The following is an 18,559-nucleotide window of genomic DNA, read 5'->3' as shown; positions in this document are numbered from 1 at the left end:
CTGTTACTCCTCTGTAATGATAACAGTTCTCTCTCAGAATCTAGGAACATTTCTCCAAATTTTGGAAGGATAATTTTTTCTTGGGATACAGGAAGGCAAGGAACGTAGCATATATCTTTAGGTTTAATCATCTCAGTGACTCATTCATGTTCTAAGTGCTACTACAAAGACAAGTATTTTTTGAAATGCCACCTTCTGAAATACAGATGGATGAAGTTAATGTAATAGCTCCTGTAATTTGTAAAGGGATCATTAGGCCAGGAGGTTTTGCTAATCGGTAGTAATATAGATTTGCAAAGTAAGCATGTGTACTGTTTTTTGTTTGTTTGAAGTAGATCTATTGCTGGAGGAACAATCCCCTCCCACTCTCCTTTCTTTCTTTTTTTCCTTTCTTCTTCTTTGCATGGCTGATAAAGTTAGGTACAAATTCCAGAGGAAATCAACACTGATCAGAATTCATCTTGACATCTGGAAAGAATCAGTATTGATATGTGTCAGTGTTTAAAAGCTGAATGAGGTAGAAGAGTAGGAAGCATGGTGGGGAGCAGGGATATGACTGTGGGAATTGTGGAAGAAAGGGATTGTGAATGGGGGGAAAGGAGCTAGAATGTGGGTGTTGAGGGAAGCCATGGAGGAAACATGGGGATGTTGGGCTGCGATAGAAGGTCTAGGAAAATTTGGGATATCTGTGAGGAGGATGGGGCAAGAAACAGGGGAGCAGAGCTGGTGGAAAGAAACAGCGGCAAGTGGAGCTCCTGGCTGTGACTTTTTTGGGGGTTGCCTGAAGTATCGGGGGTAAATCACTACCACCTGCTTACAGCAGGAGGGAGCCCTGACTGTGCCCATTAAAGGAAATTGTCTCCAGCTAGTGGCTTTTGGCTGCTCTGCTCTGGGCTCTTTCCCTCTGCAGGTTAGCAATTCACACACCCTATGTTGTTACACTCGAGTGCCAGTCCCCTCTCTCATGCACACCAATCTGCTTACTTCGTGGAAACACTGTACCCTAGTTCATTGGTTTCACCTCAGTTCTACACTCTTCTTAGCAAAAGGCTATGAAAACCAAATTGAAGTTCATTTAACAGAGCTTGAGATAAAGATTCAAATTCAAAAAGTATAAGGTTTGAAACTGAGACAAAGTCTGAACCAAAAGAAACGGTTGCAACCTTTTTCGATTGGTTCAATGAAGCATTGCTTTAATCTTATTTGGAGTGATTTTTTTGTTGTTCAAGAACTAACTAAACTGTGGCAGTTCCTCAGTTCTAAAGACTCACTCTCTCCTCAGCCTCCCACCCCAACCCTAATCCCTCTGGGCGTGGCCTAACACGTTTTCTGAATATTGTCACCTTGATGTTTTTCCATCTAATGGGTTTGGATCAATGTAGAATGACTGACTATAAAATAACTTGAGTCTTGAAGAGACAATTTTTACTAATTCAAATAAATACAATACCTAGACTGTAGGCTTCTTGAGGGACCTTACCTAATCTATGTTCTGTACAAAGCCAAGTATGGTTAACAATAAATACTAATGAAGCCAATATCTGAAGTATTTTTACCTTCCAGACTCCCACACTTTGTTTCTTTTTCAACTTAATAGAATATTTATGTTTACAAAATTTTTGGGGGGAGGGAAGAGAGGCCCGTTGATGGCAAATGTACAGAGCTGAGAACAGCTTTGGGGCTTTTTTAACGTTATTACTATCACTGCTGATACTCCAACAGTGAAATTGATTAGGAAGAGTGCAGACTCATAAATGGGAAAGGGGGCAAAGACAGAGAGCTGCCTGAAACCCCACAGAGAGGTAACTCTGTTTTTTACCTGAAAGCATTTATTCACAAATAAATGGAGCCCTATTTGTGATGTCTGAACTGTAAACAAGCACCAGCGTATAACAGGTAGAGCTGACAAGGGTAGAACTATTTTTGTTTACATTCCATGTTTCTTTAAGAACACAAATATTTATAGGTAAATGTATATGACTGCATTATCTTTTTTGGCTAAATTTAATTTAAAATACTAAAATCTGTGGGAAAACAGGTTACAGGTGTGTGGTCAACAGCCTTTCTAACATACAAACATGTATCAATTAAACATAATTTTACTTTGTAAAACTAATTTGGGGGGGTGGGGTATGAATAAGGTGATTTAGAAATGTAGAGTTTCAATACATGAAATGTATACTTCAGCTGATCCTGTTTCAGTGACTGCAAATATTGGCTGATGTTCCTGAGTGCTACTTTACTGTGGCCAGACTGCTACAATACTTTAATTGTATGTAACAGGAGGACATTTGTTCCAGTTTACCATATAATCCAAAATGTGACATTTTACTTCCCCTCTGCCTGCTCCAAACTTTAAATTACATTTCTTTTGCTTTAAACAAGAATAAATCCAATGAAGAGGAAAAACTGATAAACACAAACACACATTTTCAAATAGTTATTTTTTTGTTGCAAATATATATTTTCTTCTCCATGCCACCAGTCAACCCCTTCTTTATTTTCCCTGCATCCAGCATGGGTACTACTGATTTAGGCCTCAGTCCTACAGACTTAAATACATGCTTAACCTTACACACTGTGAGCAGTCCCGTTGAAGTCAACGGAACTACTCACCATGTGTTAAGTAAAGCAGGTGCATAAATATTTGCTGGATCAGGGCCCAACAGTGCTTTTCGCAGGCTTTCACCTCTCTGACTTTCAAAACCTTATAAGCCCAAAGTCTGGCTCTGTGTCTAGACGAGAGTCACTCCATTTGGCAGCCAGAACTGAGTCTTCCTACACTACTGAATAATACCCTCACAAAATACATTATATATCTACATACTGTAACATATTAATAAGTAAAACATAATAAAAAGAAGCCTTTTAAATAGTGTATAAGGTCAAATGCATTGTAAACAGAAGAACTGCCAAGCCTCCTATGGACTTCATGCACCAACATGTTGGAAATAGAAATATGAAACCTCAAAAGTATTTTAAATAGAAAGTCCGATTTTACACTGCATTGACTTGCACTGTAATCTATGAAGAGAAAAAAACGCATCTTAAAATTTCTGAACTTTTACCTTTCTTCTTCCCACTCCACATTACTCAAAAATGGTAAGTAAAAACATTCATTGTTTATACCCTATATTCTGTAACTAAACTGGACCACAACTGTTACTGTTTAATTATAAAAATACTAGGATATTACAATGTATAATAAGAATTATAACAAGCTCTATTACATGTGATATTAGGAAGTTCTTAGTTTCCAAACTGTAATGTAAATGTTTTTGACTCTGTTAGGCCATACCTAAAGATATTGCACCACTGACAGAGGACTATGGGGCTTACATATGAAAGTTTATAAAGTGCTAAAGAATTTCAAAGATACTTTTCAGTTTCCCTATACAGAATAAAACAAAATGTATGTCTGTAATGAGATGCCCCTGAAAGATCCTGTAGGCAAAAAGCCAGGCACCACCATAATACTGGACTTGGTTCACTAAAAAAATCATTATATTTAATGCTTCTCTTCTTTCTGGCAACTGTGAGTGGGACAGGGGGACAAACTGAGAGTCATTACAGCCTCATGCATAAGTGTTGGTCAGTTTATCCTTTAAGAATGAGCTACTATTGTACAGCTGACATTGAGAATTCTTTCAACCTCTGTACTGAAAAGACTCAAAAGAGAGGAATGCAGGTTATAGAAACATATTACTACAGCCAGAGCACAGAAATCTGGCCTCCCAATGTACGTGTCGATTGGCATGAAAGTGAAGGTAAGACAAGTAGGTAACCTAAAAATATCACTTTGATTATGTGGTGCTCAGACATTGTGTTGATGAGCTACAGTGCAAATCCCAAAAATTGAGAATGATAACAGGAAAAATTAAATAGATGCCTTAATAGCAAAGGATCTTGGAAGTTTGGTCTTCCTCTGGTAAGAAGTCAGAACTTAAAAACTTAAATAAAACTGATTCAGTTTTAAACCCATAAAAGCTCCACAATCTACAGAAACTCTTGTTCTCTTCAGGTTCATTGTCTTGTTTCTTTTCAGATAATTTCCCCTCTTTTGCATCCTAGCTGGTACAAGTCTCTGTTTTGCTTGGTCATCTTTTTCCTTCTCTCCTTACTAACCATTCAAACTCTACTTTTGCCCAGTATCCCACCACTAAGCTTTGCTTGGATGCTCTCCCATGATACTTCTCCATTTGTCCATGTCTGTTTTATTTATTTATTTTTATTAAACCAAACACTGAAAGGGCTCATCTACATGACAAAATGTTAGTATGTTTAACTATCATTGTGAAGAGTCACATTAGCTGACACCATGATAACTACGGCTGATGGAGTAACAATGACAATAGGTTACAATTAACTATAGTATAAAAATTAACAATACACAACTGTTTTATTCCTTTATAAACTGTAGAGAGTGTGGCTTTGAAGGTATAGCAGTGCATAGACACTTGCTTCAGCAATGGAAGCGGTCTTTCCATCATTGTAGTTAATCCACCCCCACAAAAGGTGGGAACTAAGTAGACAGAAGTATTCTCCCATCAACCTCGTGCTGTCTACTCTGGGGCTTAGATTGGCTTAACTGTCTCTCTCAGGGATCTGAATTTTTCACATCCCTGAGCAACGTAGCTAGGTCAACCTAATTTTTAGGTGTAGACCAGGCCTTTGAACAAAGAAGGCCGGTCTACATCAAAATATTAGGTCAACCTAACTATGTCACTCAGAGGTGTGAAAAATCCACATATCTGAAAGATTCAGTTAAGCCGACCTAAGCCCCAGTGTAGACAGCACTAGGTCAACAGAAGAATTCTCCCATAGACCTAGCTACCACCTCTCAGAGAGGTGGATTTTCTACAGAAACGGAAAAACCTCTTCTGTCAGCGTAGTACATGTCTACACTACAGTGCTGCAGCTGTGCCGCAGTAGTGTTTCTAAGGGAGACATACCCAGAGATAGGTATGTGCAGAATGACATCAGCCTAAGGGTTTGTCTACAGACAGGTTTCAGAGTAACAGCCGTGTTAGTCTGTATTCGCAAAAAGAAAAGGAGTACTTGTGGCACCTTAGAGACTAACCAATTTATTTGAGCATAAGCTTTCGTGAGCTACAGCTCACTTCATTGGATGCATAAGCTCACGAAAGCTCATGCTCAAATAAATTGGTCAGTCTATAACGTGCCACAAGAACTCCTTTTCTGTCTACAGACAGATGCTGCAGCTGTGCTGCTGTGGCATGGTAGCATAGAAACTTTGCTAAAGTGACATAAGGGACTTTTCCATTGCAGTAGTTAATCCACCGTCTGAGAGGCCGTAGCTGGGTCAAAAGAATTCATCCATCAACCTAGCAGTGTCTACACAATGAATTAGGTCGGCTTAACTATGTCCCTCAGGGGCGTGAATTTTTCAAAGCCTTGAGTGACATAGCTAGGTCAACCTAAGTTTTAGGTTTAGACCAGGCCTAAATTAATCCAAGTTTATGCATACGTTGAGGTACCGTAGCCAGTATGCAACACTTAATTATTCTGGCTATTAATTAACTTCAGCCATAGGTTTCCTTACTGGATGATAACAAATCAGGACTGGTCTAAACTGAAAACTTACATCGCCATAGCTGCATCTCCCAAGGGTGTGAAAAATCCACACCCTAAGAGTTTGTCCACACTTAAAACTCTACAGCAGCATGGCCGCAACTGTGCCACTGTAGCAGTTCAATGTAGACACACTCTACAGCAATAGGAGAGGTTCTCCCATTGCTGTGGTCAATCCACCTCCGTGACATCAACAGCAGAATTCTTCTCGACCTAGCACTGAGTACACTGGGAATTAGGTTAGCATAGCTATGTCTCTCAGAGGTGTGGATTTTCCACATTCCTGTGAGACGTAGCTATGCCAATGTAAGTTTTCTGTATCGACCACCTCTATGAAACTGATGAAGTGAGCTGTGGCTCACGAAAGCTCATGCTCAAATAAATTGGTTGCATCTGATGAAGTGAGCTGTGGCTCACGAAAGCTCATGCTCAAATAAATTGGTTAGTCTCTAAGGTGCCACAAGTACTCCTTTACTTTTTGCGAATACAGACTAACACGGCTGTTACTCTGAAATCACCCACATCAGTTACAGCCCTTCCTAGGGTTAATACAGTGTACAGAATTTGATGTAGTTATTTAGTTGTATTGCTTGCATCCACTAGGTGGAGAATCTTTACTGACAATTGCTCCTAATTTTCAGAAAATTGGTCTAGACAAGGATATTACTCCAGGTGGACACCACAGGGACCAATTTCAGTATATTTTATCTTCCATTCAAAGAACACTGAACAATGTTTTGCTGCCTGAAGGGGCATCCTGGGCTAACAAATGTAGTTGCCATTGTGGGTATTTATGTAGGGGTATGAAAAATAAAAGTACGGGTAGTTAAAAGTTGGCTACATTTCAGCAATACTGCTTTGAGAAAAGTTGGTGGCGGCATATACCAACAAGGCAGCGGGGGGGAGATTCACCATACCTTAAAGTTCTGACCAAATGAAGTACTCACATATGAAAAAATGTTCACGGAAAGGAGAAAATATCCAAGATTTAAAAAAATCTTACTCATAATTAATTCATCCCCTATTCAGAAATGCTTTCGTGAATTCTGGTCCAAGAACAACCTGTCTGCAAGTTCAGCCTGGGCAAATTTTAATTCGGTTATCCAAGATGTTTAGACTACCTCTATAAACAAACAACAGAAAGGAACTTGTAGCATGGTATGAAAATAACAGTGTGTATGTAGTGATGCTGGCAGAATGGTGCCAGCTAATGCTAAAGCCCCTGGGCCTCACTGAATATTGACAAATGCACAGCTGAAAAGCAGTCTGACTCACCTTTGTGTTAGTATTGTTAAAACAGACAGAGTTAGAAGAGTGAATTTAGTGTTTAGACTTTATGAAATGCTTGTAAGATCTTGCTTATTACATATGCATGCCATGTTATGTGGTAACATTTAAATGTTTGCTCTGTAACCATAAAAATGTTTGCTAAGATTGAAAATCCCCACAGCCAATGGAAAAGCATTACCAAGCGTGAAATGCTAACTAACCACAAGAGGTGTCATCTTCTCCCCAACAATAGAAGGCATAGATGCCAGACAAGCCATTGTGGGACATCAGTAGACAAAAGACTTTGTTGATTGCTTCCCCCCAAGCCTTAGTCCCATCATAGCCTGAATGCTGAGGGAAGGGTATAAAAACCCCTATCAAAAAGGAATTGTTATCACTTATGCTGCTTGGAATTCAGAGAGGGAAAATTTCTAAGCATAAGCAAGGGACCCCCAAGATGTTTGGCTTAGATTAGCTCTAAAGGACATATGGAGCTGGCATATTACATCAGCGACTATTACATTTTGGAGCGTAAGACTGTATCTCATTTGGGCGCGCATGTTTACCTGCTTTAACCTTGTAAATAACTCAAGGGTATGTCTACACTGGCAGAGTTACAGCACCGGCAGTTACAGCACCACTCAGAGAACACTGAAAGGAAACCGCTGTTGTGTGTTCACACTGTCAGCTGCCTGCGCAATAGCATGTTCACACTTGCGGCACTTGCAGTGCTATTCGGAGTGGTGCACTCTGGGCAGCTATCCCACAGAGCATCTCTTCCTCTTCTGCTGCTAAGAGTTGTGGGAAGGCAGAGGGGGTCGCAGGGCATGCTGGGTCCTGTCCCAATGCCCCGTGAAATCCCTGTGCTTCTGTCTGGATTTGGTACCATCTTTCAACGGTTTGTGTTAGAGAGGCGCAGCGTGGAGCCATACAGATCAGGGATGCCTTGAGGCAGCAATTTGAAGCTGAAAGCCATTCATATTTGTTGCTATGCTCAGGAGTGCAGTGCTTGTAATACTAGGAGTTGATTGTGATTGGTGCAGATGATGCACTATGAAGGTTTAAGAAAATTTCCTGTTACTTTGCAGGGCTCTGTTTGCTTTCAATTAATAGAATGGTCCTCCTCTGGTAAGAAGTCAGAACTTAAGCTGCTTTACTGTGCAGAAACTTGCCAGTGTAGACAAGGCCTTATTTAATAAATATTTAGTTGGTATCATAGGATTGTCTACAAATATTGTACCTCAGATCTCAAACTAAAGACAACTGACCTGGGTAAGTCATTGGTTCTTTGGAACTGGAAGTAACTGTTGGGATTTTTGGTGTAAGGGACCACGTACCACAAAAACAGGCATACCAGGGTGGCAAGATAGACCAGAGTGCCCAAGGAGACTGTCTGTGACTCCACATTAAGATTGTTACTGTACTTTAGGAGTTCACACTTGTTACTTGGTTGATGAAATCTAATTATAGAACATACAAACAGTTGGGGATTTGTGCCCTGTCCCTTGACAATCTGCCCTGAGGTTGGCACTCATGCTCATGAGCTACTCTAGACAGCTTGACATATGTATCTATACCAATCTGAATCATATGCTTTGAAGTTTATGTTCATATATATTTTTAAACCCATTTTTGATTAATGCAAAGTGCAGACTGCATGAGAGGTAAAAAAATTTCCACTTACTAACATGTTTTCATTCAACTAAATTAAAATCAATGAGGTTTGTATTCAGGGAAGGAATATCCTCAGTTTAACACACACAACACAGTTGAAACTCAGTGGTCATAAGATGTCTCAGGGCAGAAGGGAATCAAAAGAGACAGTGTCTCACTTGTTGCCATGAATACATGATATAAATTCAAATACTATTTTGGACTGCTTTCATGAAAGGTCTGGTCTCATACATTCCCAACAAAATGGTGATTCAATTCTACAATTTTTTTAAAAAACTAACTTTTTCTTGGCAGAGGTAATAAGTGGGAACAAGATAGCAAATAATGGAACATTAATATAATTAAGCCCAAATTCTGCATTGTTATTGCCTTATTATTGTAAACCACAACATATGGCAAAGAGGACTTCCCTGTCCACAATACCATTTTAGGTGAATTAGAAGATATACCTAGTGAAACTTTGTTTAAACTTATTTGATTGACGCAATGTGTGTAAACAAATTATACAACAAAAGCAGTGGTAAGTTTAAATATTTAAATTATTTTTAAAATATTTTGTACTTCTGGTGACCCTCAGTGGATTTCAAAGCACTTTACAAATATTAAGCTTTAAAACACAACAGCTATCTGAGATAGTTAAGGAATGCTAAAGGATCATTTCCACCAATGAAAGCCAACCATAAGCAGGGTGGAATGTAACAGCTGTTCAGCAATTCTACACAGGAGAAGTATCAGATGTAACTAACAGAACAGCAGAAAGCAGAACTGCCTAGCTGGTAGAAGAGACCTGGGTTCTCGGGAGAATGCATCCGATGAAGTGAGCTGTAGCTCACAAAAGCTTATGCTCATATAAATGTGTCAGTCTCCAAGGTGCCACAAGTACTCCTTTTCTTTTTGCGAATACAGACTAACACGGCTGCTACTCTGCAACCTGTCGAAGTGAGTCCAAGTCTAGATCTGGGTTCTATTCCTGGCTCTGCCACTGGACTGCTAAGTGACATTACACAAGTCACTTCCCCTATACGTGCCTCAATTTCCCCATCTGTAAAATGGGGATGATACTTTGAGCAGTATAGATTAAAAGTACTGTAAGAGCTCTGGAAAGATTATTAAACTTCTAAAATGAATAAGGTGGGAAAACAGTTCTCAGAGGTAGCTTGGCCAGAACACCCAGGCTAACTCTCTTACTCTTGTGAAAAGGATTATGTGACCTTTGATTATAAACTTTACGTTATATCTCACTGCAAAGCCGATAACTCAAAAAAACCCTTTTGTTCATAACATCTCGCTGGGCCATGGGCTTGGTATAAATTCTGAACGAAGACTGCCCACTACTGAATAACCAATACCATTTCTTGCAGCACCTCACAGCTTTCCTAGGTACTGTGACAGCAGAGTGAAATTAACCAGACTGATTAGTTTCACTACCACTAAAGACAGCTAGGAAGAAAGAAAAGTAGTAAAGACCTCTGCCACAGTACAGCCAAGACAGCGTGAACTGTCAAAATGGTGTGGGAAAAGAGAAAGTTCAATCTTGCTTCCAGCAGACGTGCATGTGTGTTCTGTATATGAAAGATAGAGACAGCACCCTTCCCAGCAGGGGTAGGTTAGTTGCAACTAGGTTTCTCACAATAGTAAATAGTGATGATGTTCCTGGGTGTTCCTGTACCTTGCTTGTGGGCTCCCCCAATTCCTCTTTCATATCAGCCTCCAACTACTGGGTGTTCTAGTAAACTTGTTTGACACCGGCCACTGCAGAAGTCACGGAGGTTGTGGAACGTCACGGAATCCGTGACCTCTGTGACAGACACGCAGCCTTAGTTATGAACCACCAAGCACAGAAAAACAAAAAACTCTGGCAGGACTAAGAAAGAGGCAGTAGTTGTTTGGAGGGAGCCAGAAAGACACCAGAACCTGCTGATCTGGAGAAGTTGAACCTGCCTTTCAGCACCAAAGGATAGTAGGACTTTAGGCAACAAGTGTGTGTAGGCTGCTTGTTTTGAAATCCTATTTTCTCCTCTAATGCTTTGTTCCCATTGCTAAAAAACAATACACAACTGACACACCACCTTAGGTATTTTATGACATCTGTTTGTTGCCTTTCCTTGTTTTTGATATTTTGAACAAAAAATCCCTCTTTATTTAATATTTTATTAAACCATTTTATTTTGTACTGGATTGGAATGTATTTGTACTAGTGTCTATGAAGAGGTTTTAGAGGAACTGCCACATTCTTCATTATCTTCAGATGTAATTTCAGATTTCCACTACATACGTTCTCCAGTTTCAGTACAACAAAGTAAGGATTTTGACACAAAAATCTCTATATTTTAGCATTTACAATATACAGCTTAACAAACACAGTGACAGGTTGAGTCCAGTAGAAAACTAAACAGACAGTATTTTTGTCTGGTTCAAATGAATGTTGTTACCTAATTATAAAAGCTCAATCACCCTCTTTTTGGAAAACTCCACAAAACAGGACTCTAAAGATGGACTCTTCCTTGCAGAGCTCCTCAACTTTATCCTGGGGGGAGAGGGTTCAGGTCAGGGTTTGACTCAGTGCAAAAGGCTGCACAGTCTGCCCCCAAACATGGGTGATGACATGAAACACACATGGAGGTCATGCACCTCTTCATCAGACCTTGCCCCAGACAGCTCTGCTCCAATACAGCCACATTAAAATGAACCACCCTGTATTTTTCACCCCTTTCTATAACATGAACCCCAGCCTTACAGAGTGATATTCAGAGGAAGGGAAGGATAGAGTCATGGTAGCAAGCTAACACTATTTCCACAGAGAAAGGCGTAGATCAGCGGTGGGCAACTTGCAGGTCGTGAGACAGTTTGTTTACACTGACAGCCCACAGGCACGGCCACCCACAGCTCCCATTGGCCACGGTTCGCTGATCCTGGCCAATGAGAGCTGCTGGAAGCGGTGCAGGCAGCAGGGACGTGCTGACCGCCACTTCCTGCAACCCCCATTGGCTGGGAATGGCAAACACAGCCACTGGGAGCTGCGGGCAGCTGTGCCTGTGGACAGTCAGTGTAAACAAACTGTCTCACCACCCGCCAGTGGATTACTCCGATGGGCCACGTGCGGGCCCACGGGTTGCCTCCCACTGGGGTAAATGGATGAGATTCTGAGAGGATGCTTTAGACCAAAGGCTCTCACCACTTTGCCTTAGAAGTCTAAAGCTAATACCAAATAAGTGATAAATGTTGCAGAAGAAAATTCTACCTTGGTTCACAGATCAATAAATACTGCTTATTAGTACCTGGAAAATGGAGTTTTATGTAAACGTGTTGAAAAACAGGTGTTACAAAACAGTATATGTTGTTTCAATAGTTCAATAGTTTAAGTTCTGGTTAAAAAAAAGGTACTTATAATGTTTTATAAGAAGTTTAGTGGGGAAAAAAATCATCAAAATTGCCCATGACATATTTTTGTGGGGGTTTTGTTTTTTTGCAGAAAAGAACTCCCCTCCAAAAAAAAAAAAAATAGTTTTCAGTTTTTCATCAAAAAACAAAAAAATATCAAAAATTGAATTATTCTTCAAAAATATTTTTGATAAAATGATCAGTTCTACTCAGTATCACTTGTGAAAACTTTAAAGCACGTAAGGAAAACCAATCAAAGTTCTATTCTCTACCTTTCCATCTCTGTTTGGGTCTTACTAAATTCAACTCTTCTTTCACTGCCAGCTTACAACAGTGGCCAGAAACGGCTTTGTTAATCTTTGGCTGATCAAAAGTTTAAGCCTTTTCCTTACAGAGATGGGCATCACCAAGGTTATATACATGCCTGTGTTTATTCTAGAATGCAAAACTGGAACAATACCTTCCTGAGCTAACTAGGAAGACCATTGGGAAACGCTAGTTAGTGCAGAAAACAGCTGCAGTAAGTTTCAGTTACCTTCCTCGTAAAATTAGAAGTGATAATTACCACTCACAAAGTCCTATGTTTTAGAGTAGCAGCCGTGTTTGTCTGTATCCGCAAAAAGTAAAGGAGAACTTGTGGCACCTTAGGGACTAACAAATTTATTTGAGCATAAGCTTTCGTGAGCTACAGCTCACTTCCTATGTATAAAGCCTACGGCACAGCTGCTTCAACGGTCAGCATCCCTCTGACCCATCAGACCAACTATATTTGTCCAGCCATTTTATAAGGGTAGGGCTGAAGGGAGCTGCAGACAGTGTTTTCAGTGAAAGACCTTAGCCACCATCCAGGAATAAGACCCATACATGAATCTGGCTTCATTCAGGAAGCTCTGTAAGATGCAACACTTAATTCAGGCTTTTCACTGCCACACACAGTACTGCAAACTTTCAGCTTGCATGCTAAGTTTTCCTTTCTCTGTCTAAAAGAAAAGGAGTACTTGTGGCACCTTAGAGACTAACCAATTTATTTGAGCATAAGCTTTCGTGAGCTGCAGCTCACTTCATCGGATGCATACTGTATGAGCTGTAGCTCATGAAAGCTTATGCTCAAATAAATTGGTTAGTCTCTAAGGTGCCACAAGTACTCCTTTTCTTTTTGCGAATACAGACTAACATGGCTGTTACTCTGAAACCTTTCTCTGTCTAGTAAAGCTGCTTTATTATGGTGTCATGGAGGTTTCTGCCTTGAGAAATATTGTTCATATCAGGCAAAGAGCAGGCACTTAGTATGAGGACAGACACCATTACTTATACTAGTAATAAATACTGACTCAGGTTGTCTTATTTGACTCAGGAAACTAGCCTTTAATAAAAATGACTATTCTTCTTACAAATCTGTAGAGACTTCAGATTTGGATACACCTGCATCTAGCAGAGAGAAATAATTGTTTAATAATATGTTTTATTCTTATGCGATTCATCTCAATCAGAATGCTTCACAACCAGAAAGAGCAATGTGACTTTGTTCTCTTTCTAGCATGCATTATTAAATTTCTATATTAAAATAGTCTTCTGACCTAGCACTTTAGAAAAAGTAAACATTCTAATACAAGCTTCCAAGCAAGCTAATTTAGAAAAAGTATGGTAATGAACCTGTATAATATACTATAAAACAAGTCAGTTAGTTACTTCCATTTATCGAAGCCCTTCCTTATTCTCAAAAAGAACTGTTTTAAGATGAAGTGAGCTGTAGCTCACGAAAGCTTATGCTCAAATAAATTTGTTAGTCTCTACGGTGCCACAAGTACTCCTTTTCTTTTTGCAAATACAGACTAACACGGCTGCTACTCTGAAACCTGTTTTAAGATGTTTACTTCCTGCAAACTAACACTCGATTTCTACAAAAAGGAAGTAGTTTAATTGTTTATTCAGGGCATCAAGCTTTAGGAAACTGATGTAACTATCACACTGAGCTTTAAGATACAGCGAGAAAAAGAATATTGTTCAAATTCTTGCCGAGTATACATAATTCAAAATAATTAAATTGAAGAACAATCTATAATCATGAGCAGAACACTGCTGAAGTTCTTCCTCAGCTTCTGAATTGCACATCATGTTCCTAGGGCAATCCTATTTTGCTTATACCACTTCATAAGTCTCCCAAAAAAAGAGGATAGCTACAGCCTTTAAACCTATGAACGTTTATGTACTTTCAAAAGTTACTCACTGATCTTTAGAAGACAAGTTCAATGAGTGAGTTTATGCAGCAGATCCAGTCCTAATTTTTATTATTTCTACAAATCCACACCCTGGACATAAAGAAGTATTTGATTTTTAATTGTAAAATAATTAAGCTCTAATTTACAGTAAGAGAACAAAAGTAAAATAAGTTCAAACTTCCAAGTGATCCTTAAATGACTGTTTCGCAGAAAGGTATTAGAGGGTTCTGTCCAATGGATGATTTTATTTGTCGAAACATGGTCTTATTTATAGACCAGAATACAAGTGTACTTAAAATAAGGAAATTTAAACTTATTGCGCATTCTGACTAGTGCCTTACTATATGTTCTGCAACACAGCAACAGAGCAAATTAAAGATTTAGACGTAGCTTTATCAAAATCTTAAACTGTGGTGATTCAGGCCCTGCATTTGAATTCAAATAAATTGTTTATTTCCTTTTTCACACAGAAATTAAGAAAATGAAAATATGGAATCTTTACTTTTTTAAACTAAAATACAAATAAAAAATAAGTAATTTCAATAATTTAAAATCGCAACTAAGTACCAAATTCCAGGAAATTACGCCCATGAAGAAAAGATTTTATTGGAAATGAGTTTTGTATATACAGCATAACTACTTCAAACAACAAAAAATGTGTGGCTGGTAGGTTTGCATATATTCCTGCTTCAATTTCTGCAATACTCTGCAGACCTTTAGAATAGTCTTATTTTTGTATGTGCTTCTGTGTATGCAGAGAAGTTCCCATCTCTTCCCATTAAAAACAAATGGTTGACTTTATTGTGAGAAGTAGCCTTATGTACACATTTCTTACAAGAACCACATAAATTCCAACTCAAGCAATGCCTCATTAAAAAAATATCAGAGCTTGGAAGTTCTGATAAACAAAATGAGAATGTACATGTTCTGTGAATTCATCTAATTTTTTCCTATGTGAACATGAATCAACATGAAAAAAGGGGTAGAGAGAACCTACAATATCCACATATAAGTCAATGCAAATTTGGTTAATGTGGGTTGAACCTACTCTGCACTCATTGTAGAATCAGGATCTTACTCAGGACAACCCCGAATACTCTTTTAGGGTATGAGGACCCATATCTCATATATTTAACCTTTCCTTAGGTAATCAATGGAAACCAGTATAAAACATATCTTGTGCACGACAGAAAAGTCTGTGATTTTTGTCCAGGGAACATAAGTAAGGCTAAGATTTTGTCATGGTTAATTTTAGTAAAAGTCATGGACTGGTCACGGGCAATAAACAAAAATTAACGGAAGCAGTGACCTGTCTGTGACTTTTGCTGCTGTGGCTCCATGATTTCCTCTGCCACCTGGTGGCTGGGAGCTATGGGGTTCCCCCTCTGCTCAGTGCAGCTGGAAGCTGCAGGGGGGCCATATTTCCCAAAGAGAAAACGATAAACACCCAACCACTCACCCAAGGCATCCCCCTGCTTCCCCCCTCCCCTTTCCGCGCAAGGCTGTTGCCCATCCCTGGAACCCTGAGGAGGGCCCCCTCAGGAGTCTGTCACCTGTCGCTGGAACCTTGCAGGGGGCCCCCTATCGCCTGTCGCTGGAACTCTGCCAGGGCCCGCTGGCTACCAGCTCAGTCCCGCAGCCCCTGGGGCTGAAGCAGAGAATGTCACCCAAGTCTCTGGAAGTCACTGATTCCGTGACTTCCTTGACATAAACGTAGACTTAAACATAAGCAAGGACTATATCAAAAAAATTATTTAGCAGAACATGCACTGGTTGAATCCTGATCATCAAACATAACATTATCAGACACCAAAATTAATGTCCACTGGATTAGTGTGATACTATTAGGCATTAACATTACTAGTATTTTAAAGAGCCTTACAATTTTAGGTCTGTATTGCAGCCACCTGATGAATTAAACTTGACAAGATCATAAAGATGTTAAAACCTGTAAGTTACCATAAATTAGATTTTGGGACAAAGCAACATCCACAGAATGTGCCCAACAATTTCTGAAACAGGCAGGATGTTCACATCTATGAAAACTGGATTCAATCTTTAACTGCCCTAACAATGTATCAAGTTCTTCTACCTGTCATCTTCCAATGTATTATTGCAAACTGAGTTATTAGGCTAAAATACAGTTTGCTATTTATTATGGTTTCAGGATCAATTAGAATTTTTAGTTGTTAAATGAATGTTGTGTAAAATCTAATATGTATTTAAATAAATTAATTTATTGGTTGTTTTATTCAGAGAAAATATTAAAGGGACACAACTTAAGTTCTGGTGTTCAAAACTTAAAAATAGTTTCAAGTACCACTCTTATCCCTGCATATTTTGATGGTTTTACAACAGAGGTTCTCAAACTGGGGGTTGGGACCCCTCAGGGGGCTCACGAGATTATTAGATGGGGAGTCATGGGCTGTCAGCCTCTGCCCTAAACCCTGCTTTGCCTCCAACATTTATAATCGTGTTAAATATATTAAAAAGTGTTTTTAATTTATAAGGGGGGGTCACATTCAGAGGCTTGCAATGTGAAAGGGGTCACCAGTACAAAAGTTTGAGAACCACTGTTTTACAGCCATTTTTTAAGTATTTCTCTCTCTGTGTATGTTGTGTGAGAGACCTAAAAAAGAGAGGAAACTATAATTAAACTGGTTTCAGAGTAGCAGCCATGTTAGTCTGTATTCGCAAAAAGAAAAGGAGTACTTGTGGCACCTTAGAGACTAACAAATTTATCTGAGCATAAGCTTTCGTGAGCTACAGCTCACTTAATCACGAAAGCTTATGCTCAAAGAAATTTGCTAGTCTCTAAGGTGCCACAAGTACTCCTTTTCTTTTTATAATTAAACTGAAATTTACTATTCAGAAAGGAAGGTTAAACAAAGTAAACTAATTGGAGAAGTATCCAAAAAAAAAAAAGCTCTAAACTTTCCCTTACAGTAATATGAAGTGTTATCAGTAAAAATAGTAGGCAAACAGTTTTCAGAAAATGATTTTTTTTAAGTTCATAATGCCCCTTTAAATTTGTGCTTCTGTTAAAAGATAAACAAAACTCTTCTCTTGGGAATACTAAAAATAAAAAAGTATACAAACTATATAGCCCCCTAGCAGAATTAATTGACTATATTTGGTTATAAGTTTCATACTTTTCACCATATAAGGAGAAAAAAATCTTTTAAAACATCTTAATAGTCCAAAAAACAAGAGGAAAAAAAATGTCTGATGGCTAAGTGCAGACTGATTCAGAAAATATTAACTCAAATGAGGAGAGCGGGGAAAAGGTCATTCACCTGCATGAAGAACATCATGCCCAGCTACATAATTTTTGCAATCAAGTGTTTGTATGTGCAAGCCCAAACCCCTTTCCATTACAGAAGTCCACAAGTGACACCTGGGGTGGGTAAAGGGCGCCAACACCCCCTCTAGTTTTATTTACAATCTATTATTGGGGTAGAAGGTGCACCTAGAGAAACAAGCATTCCTTATAAAAACTCACTGGCAACGCAGTGTGTGTGCCACATTGGGAGAGTGGGGGTGGGATTACATCTGCCTCACACCAGCCCTCTCAGAAAGACCATCACAAAACCGGGGGTGGGAATAGCTCCCCCATTATAGTGCTACTCATGGGGGAAGGAGAAATGTAGGGTGTTCCCCCCTAAATGCTAGCCTTGCAATCCAATGGGCCTGGGGGGGCTGAGCCCCACTCCTCCCAGTAGGACTGGGGGGGGGGGGCAGCAGTGGGGTAGGCAGAGAACTGCCCCTCCCCCACAGTGCGGTGAGGGGCCTAGTGCCGGGGGAGGGGGGTCAAGGCGGAGACACCCCCCCGCCAGAGCCCCGGACGTGAGGGCTGCAGCCCCCCGGGGAGACCCCACCACGGTGCCAGCAGCCCCATGGGGGAGGGGCGGAGACTCGCCAGCGCCCGCAAACCGTAGGGGCGGGGGCAGAGCCCCCCCCCGGCTCGGCCCCTCCCTGAGCCTCTCGCTCGCGGCCCGGTTGCCTGGCCGACGCTGTGAGCAGCGGGGAAGCCGTGCTGGGCCGCGGCCCTCGGGCCCAACAGCAGCCGGCCCGAGCCATCCGGCCGCGGGAAGCCGCGGTTACCGTGTGTGGTGGCGAATTCTCGTGGTGTTTGTCGAGCGGCTGCGATAATGGCGTCCTTCCTCGCGAGAGATCTCCGCGTCCTCACTGCGCAGGCGCCGCCGCGCCGCTCCCACTGCTTCCCCCGTCCTCCCCGGGAGGCTGCGCAGCCGCCCAGAGAAGCCTCCTCGCAACCGCCCTTAACCGCCGCACGGCCAATGTCGACTACAACTCCCAGAAGCCAAAGCGCGCTGCCTTGTGGCTGGCGCTCCCGTGGGGCAGGCTGGGATGTGTAGTACCATAGCGTGTCGCCGTAACTGCTGGGAGTTGTAGTCCAAAGGAGC

At 40.5% G+C, this 18,559-nt stretch overlaps 1 protein-coding gene across 4 annotated transcripts in view; it reads right to left on the bottom strand.

The window, feature by feature from the left end:
* Positions 1-18,377, bottom strand: part of BANP (BTG3 associated nuclear protein) — a 242,893-nt gene extending 224,516 nt beyond the window's left edge. For all 4 annotated transcript variants that reach the window (XM_077831218.1, XM_077831220.1, XM_077831219.1 and 1 more), the window contains exon 1: positions 18,240-18,377. The gene's annotated coding sequence lies outside the window, so the exon portion shown is untranslated. The remainder of the gene's footprint in view (positions 1-18,239) is intronic.
* Positions 18,378-18,559: the final 182 nt, after the last annotated feature.

The sequence above is a fragment of the Eretmochelys imbricata genome, chromosome 12, assembly GCF_965152235.1.
Source record: "Eretmochelys imbricata isolate rEreImb1 chromosome 12, rEreImb1.hap1, whole genome shotgun sequence".
Classification (NCBI taxonomy): domain Eukaryota; kingdom Metazoa; phylum Chordata; order Testudines; family Cheloniidae; genus Eretmochelys; species Eretmochelys imbricata.
This window is presented reverse-complemented; position numbering and strand designations above follow the sequence as displayed.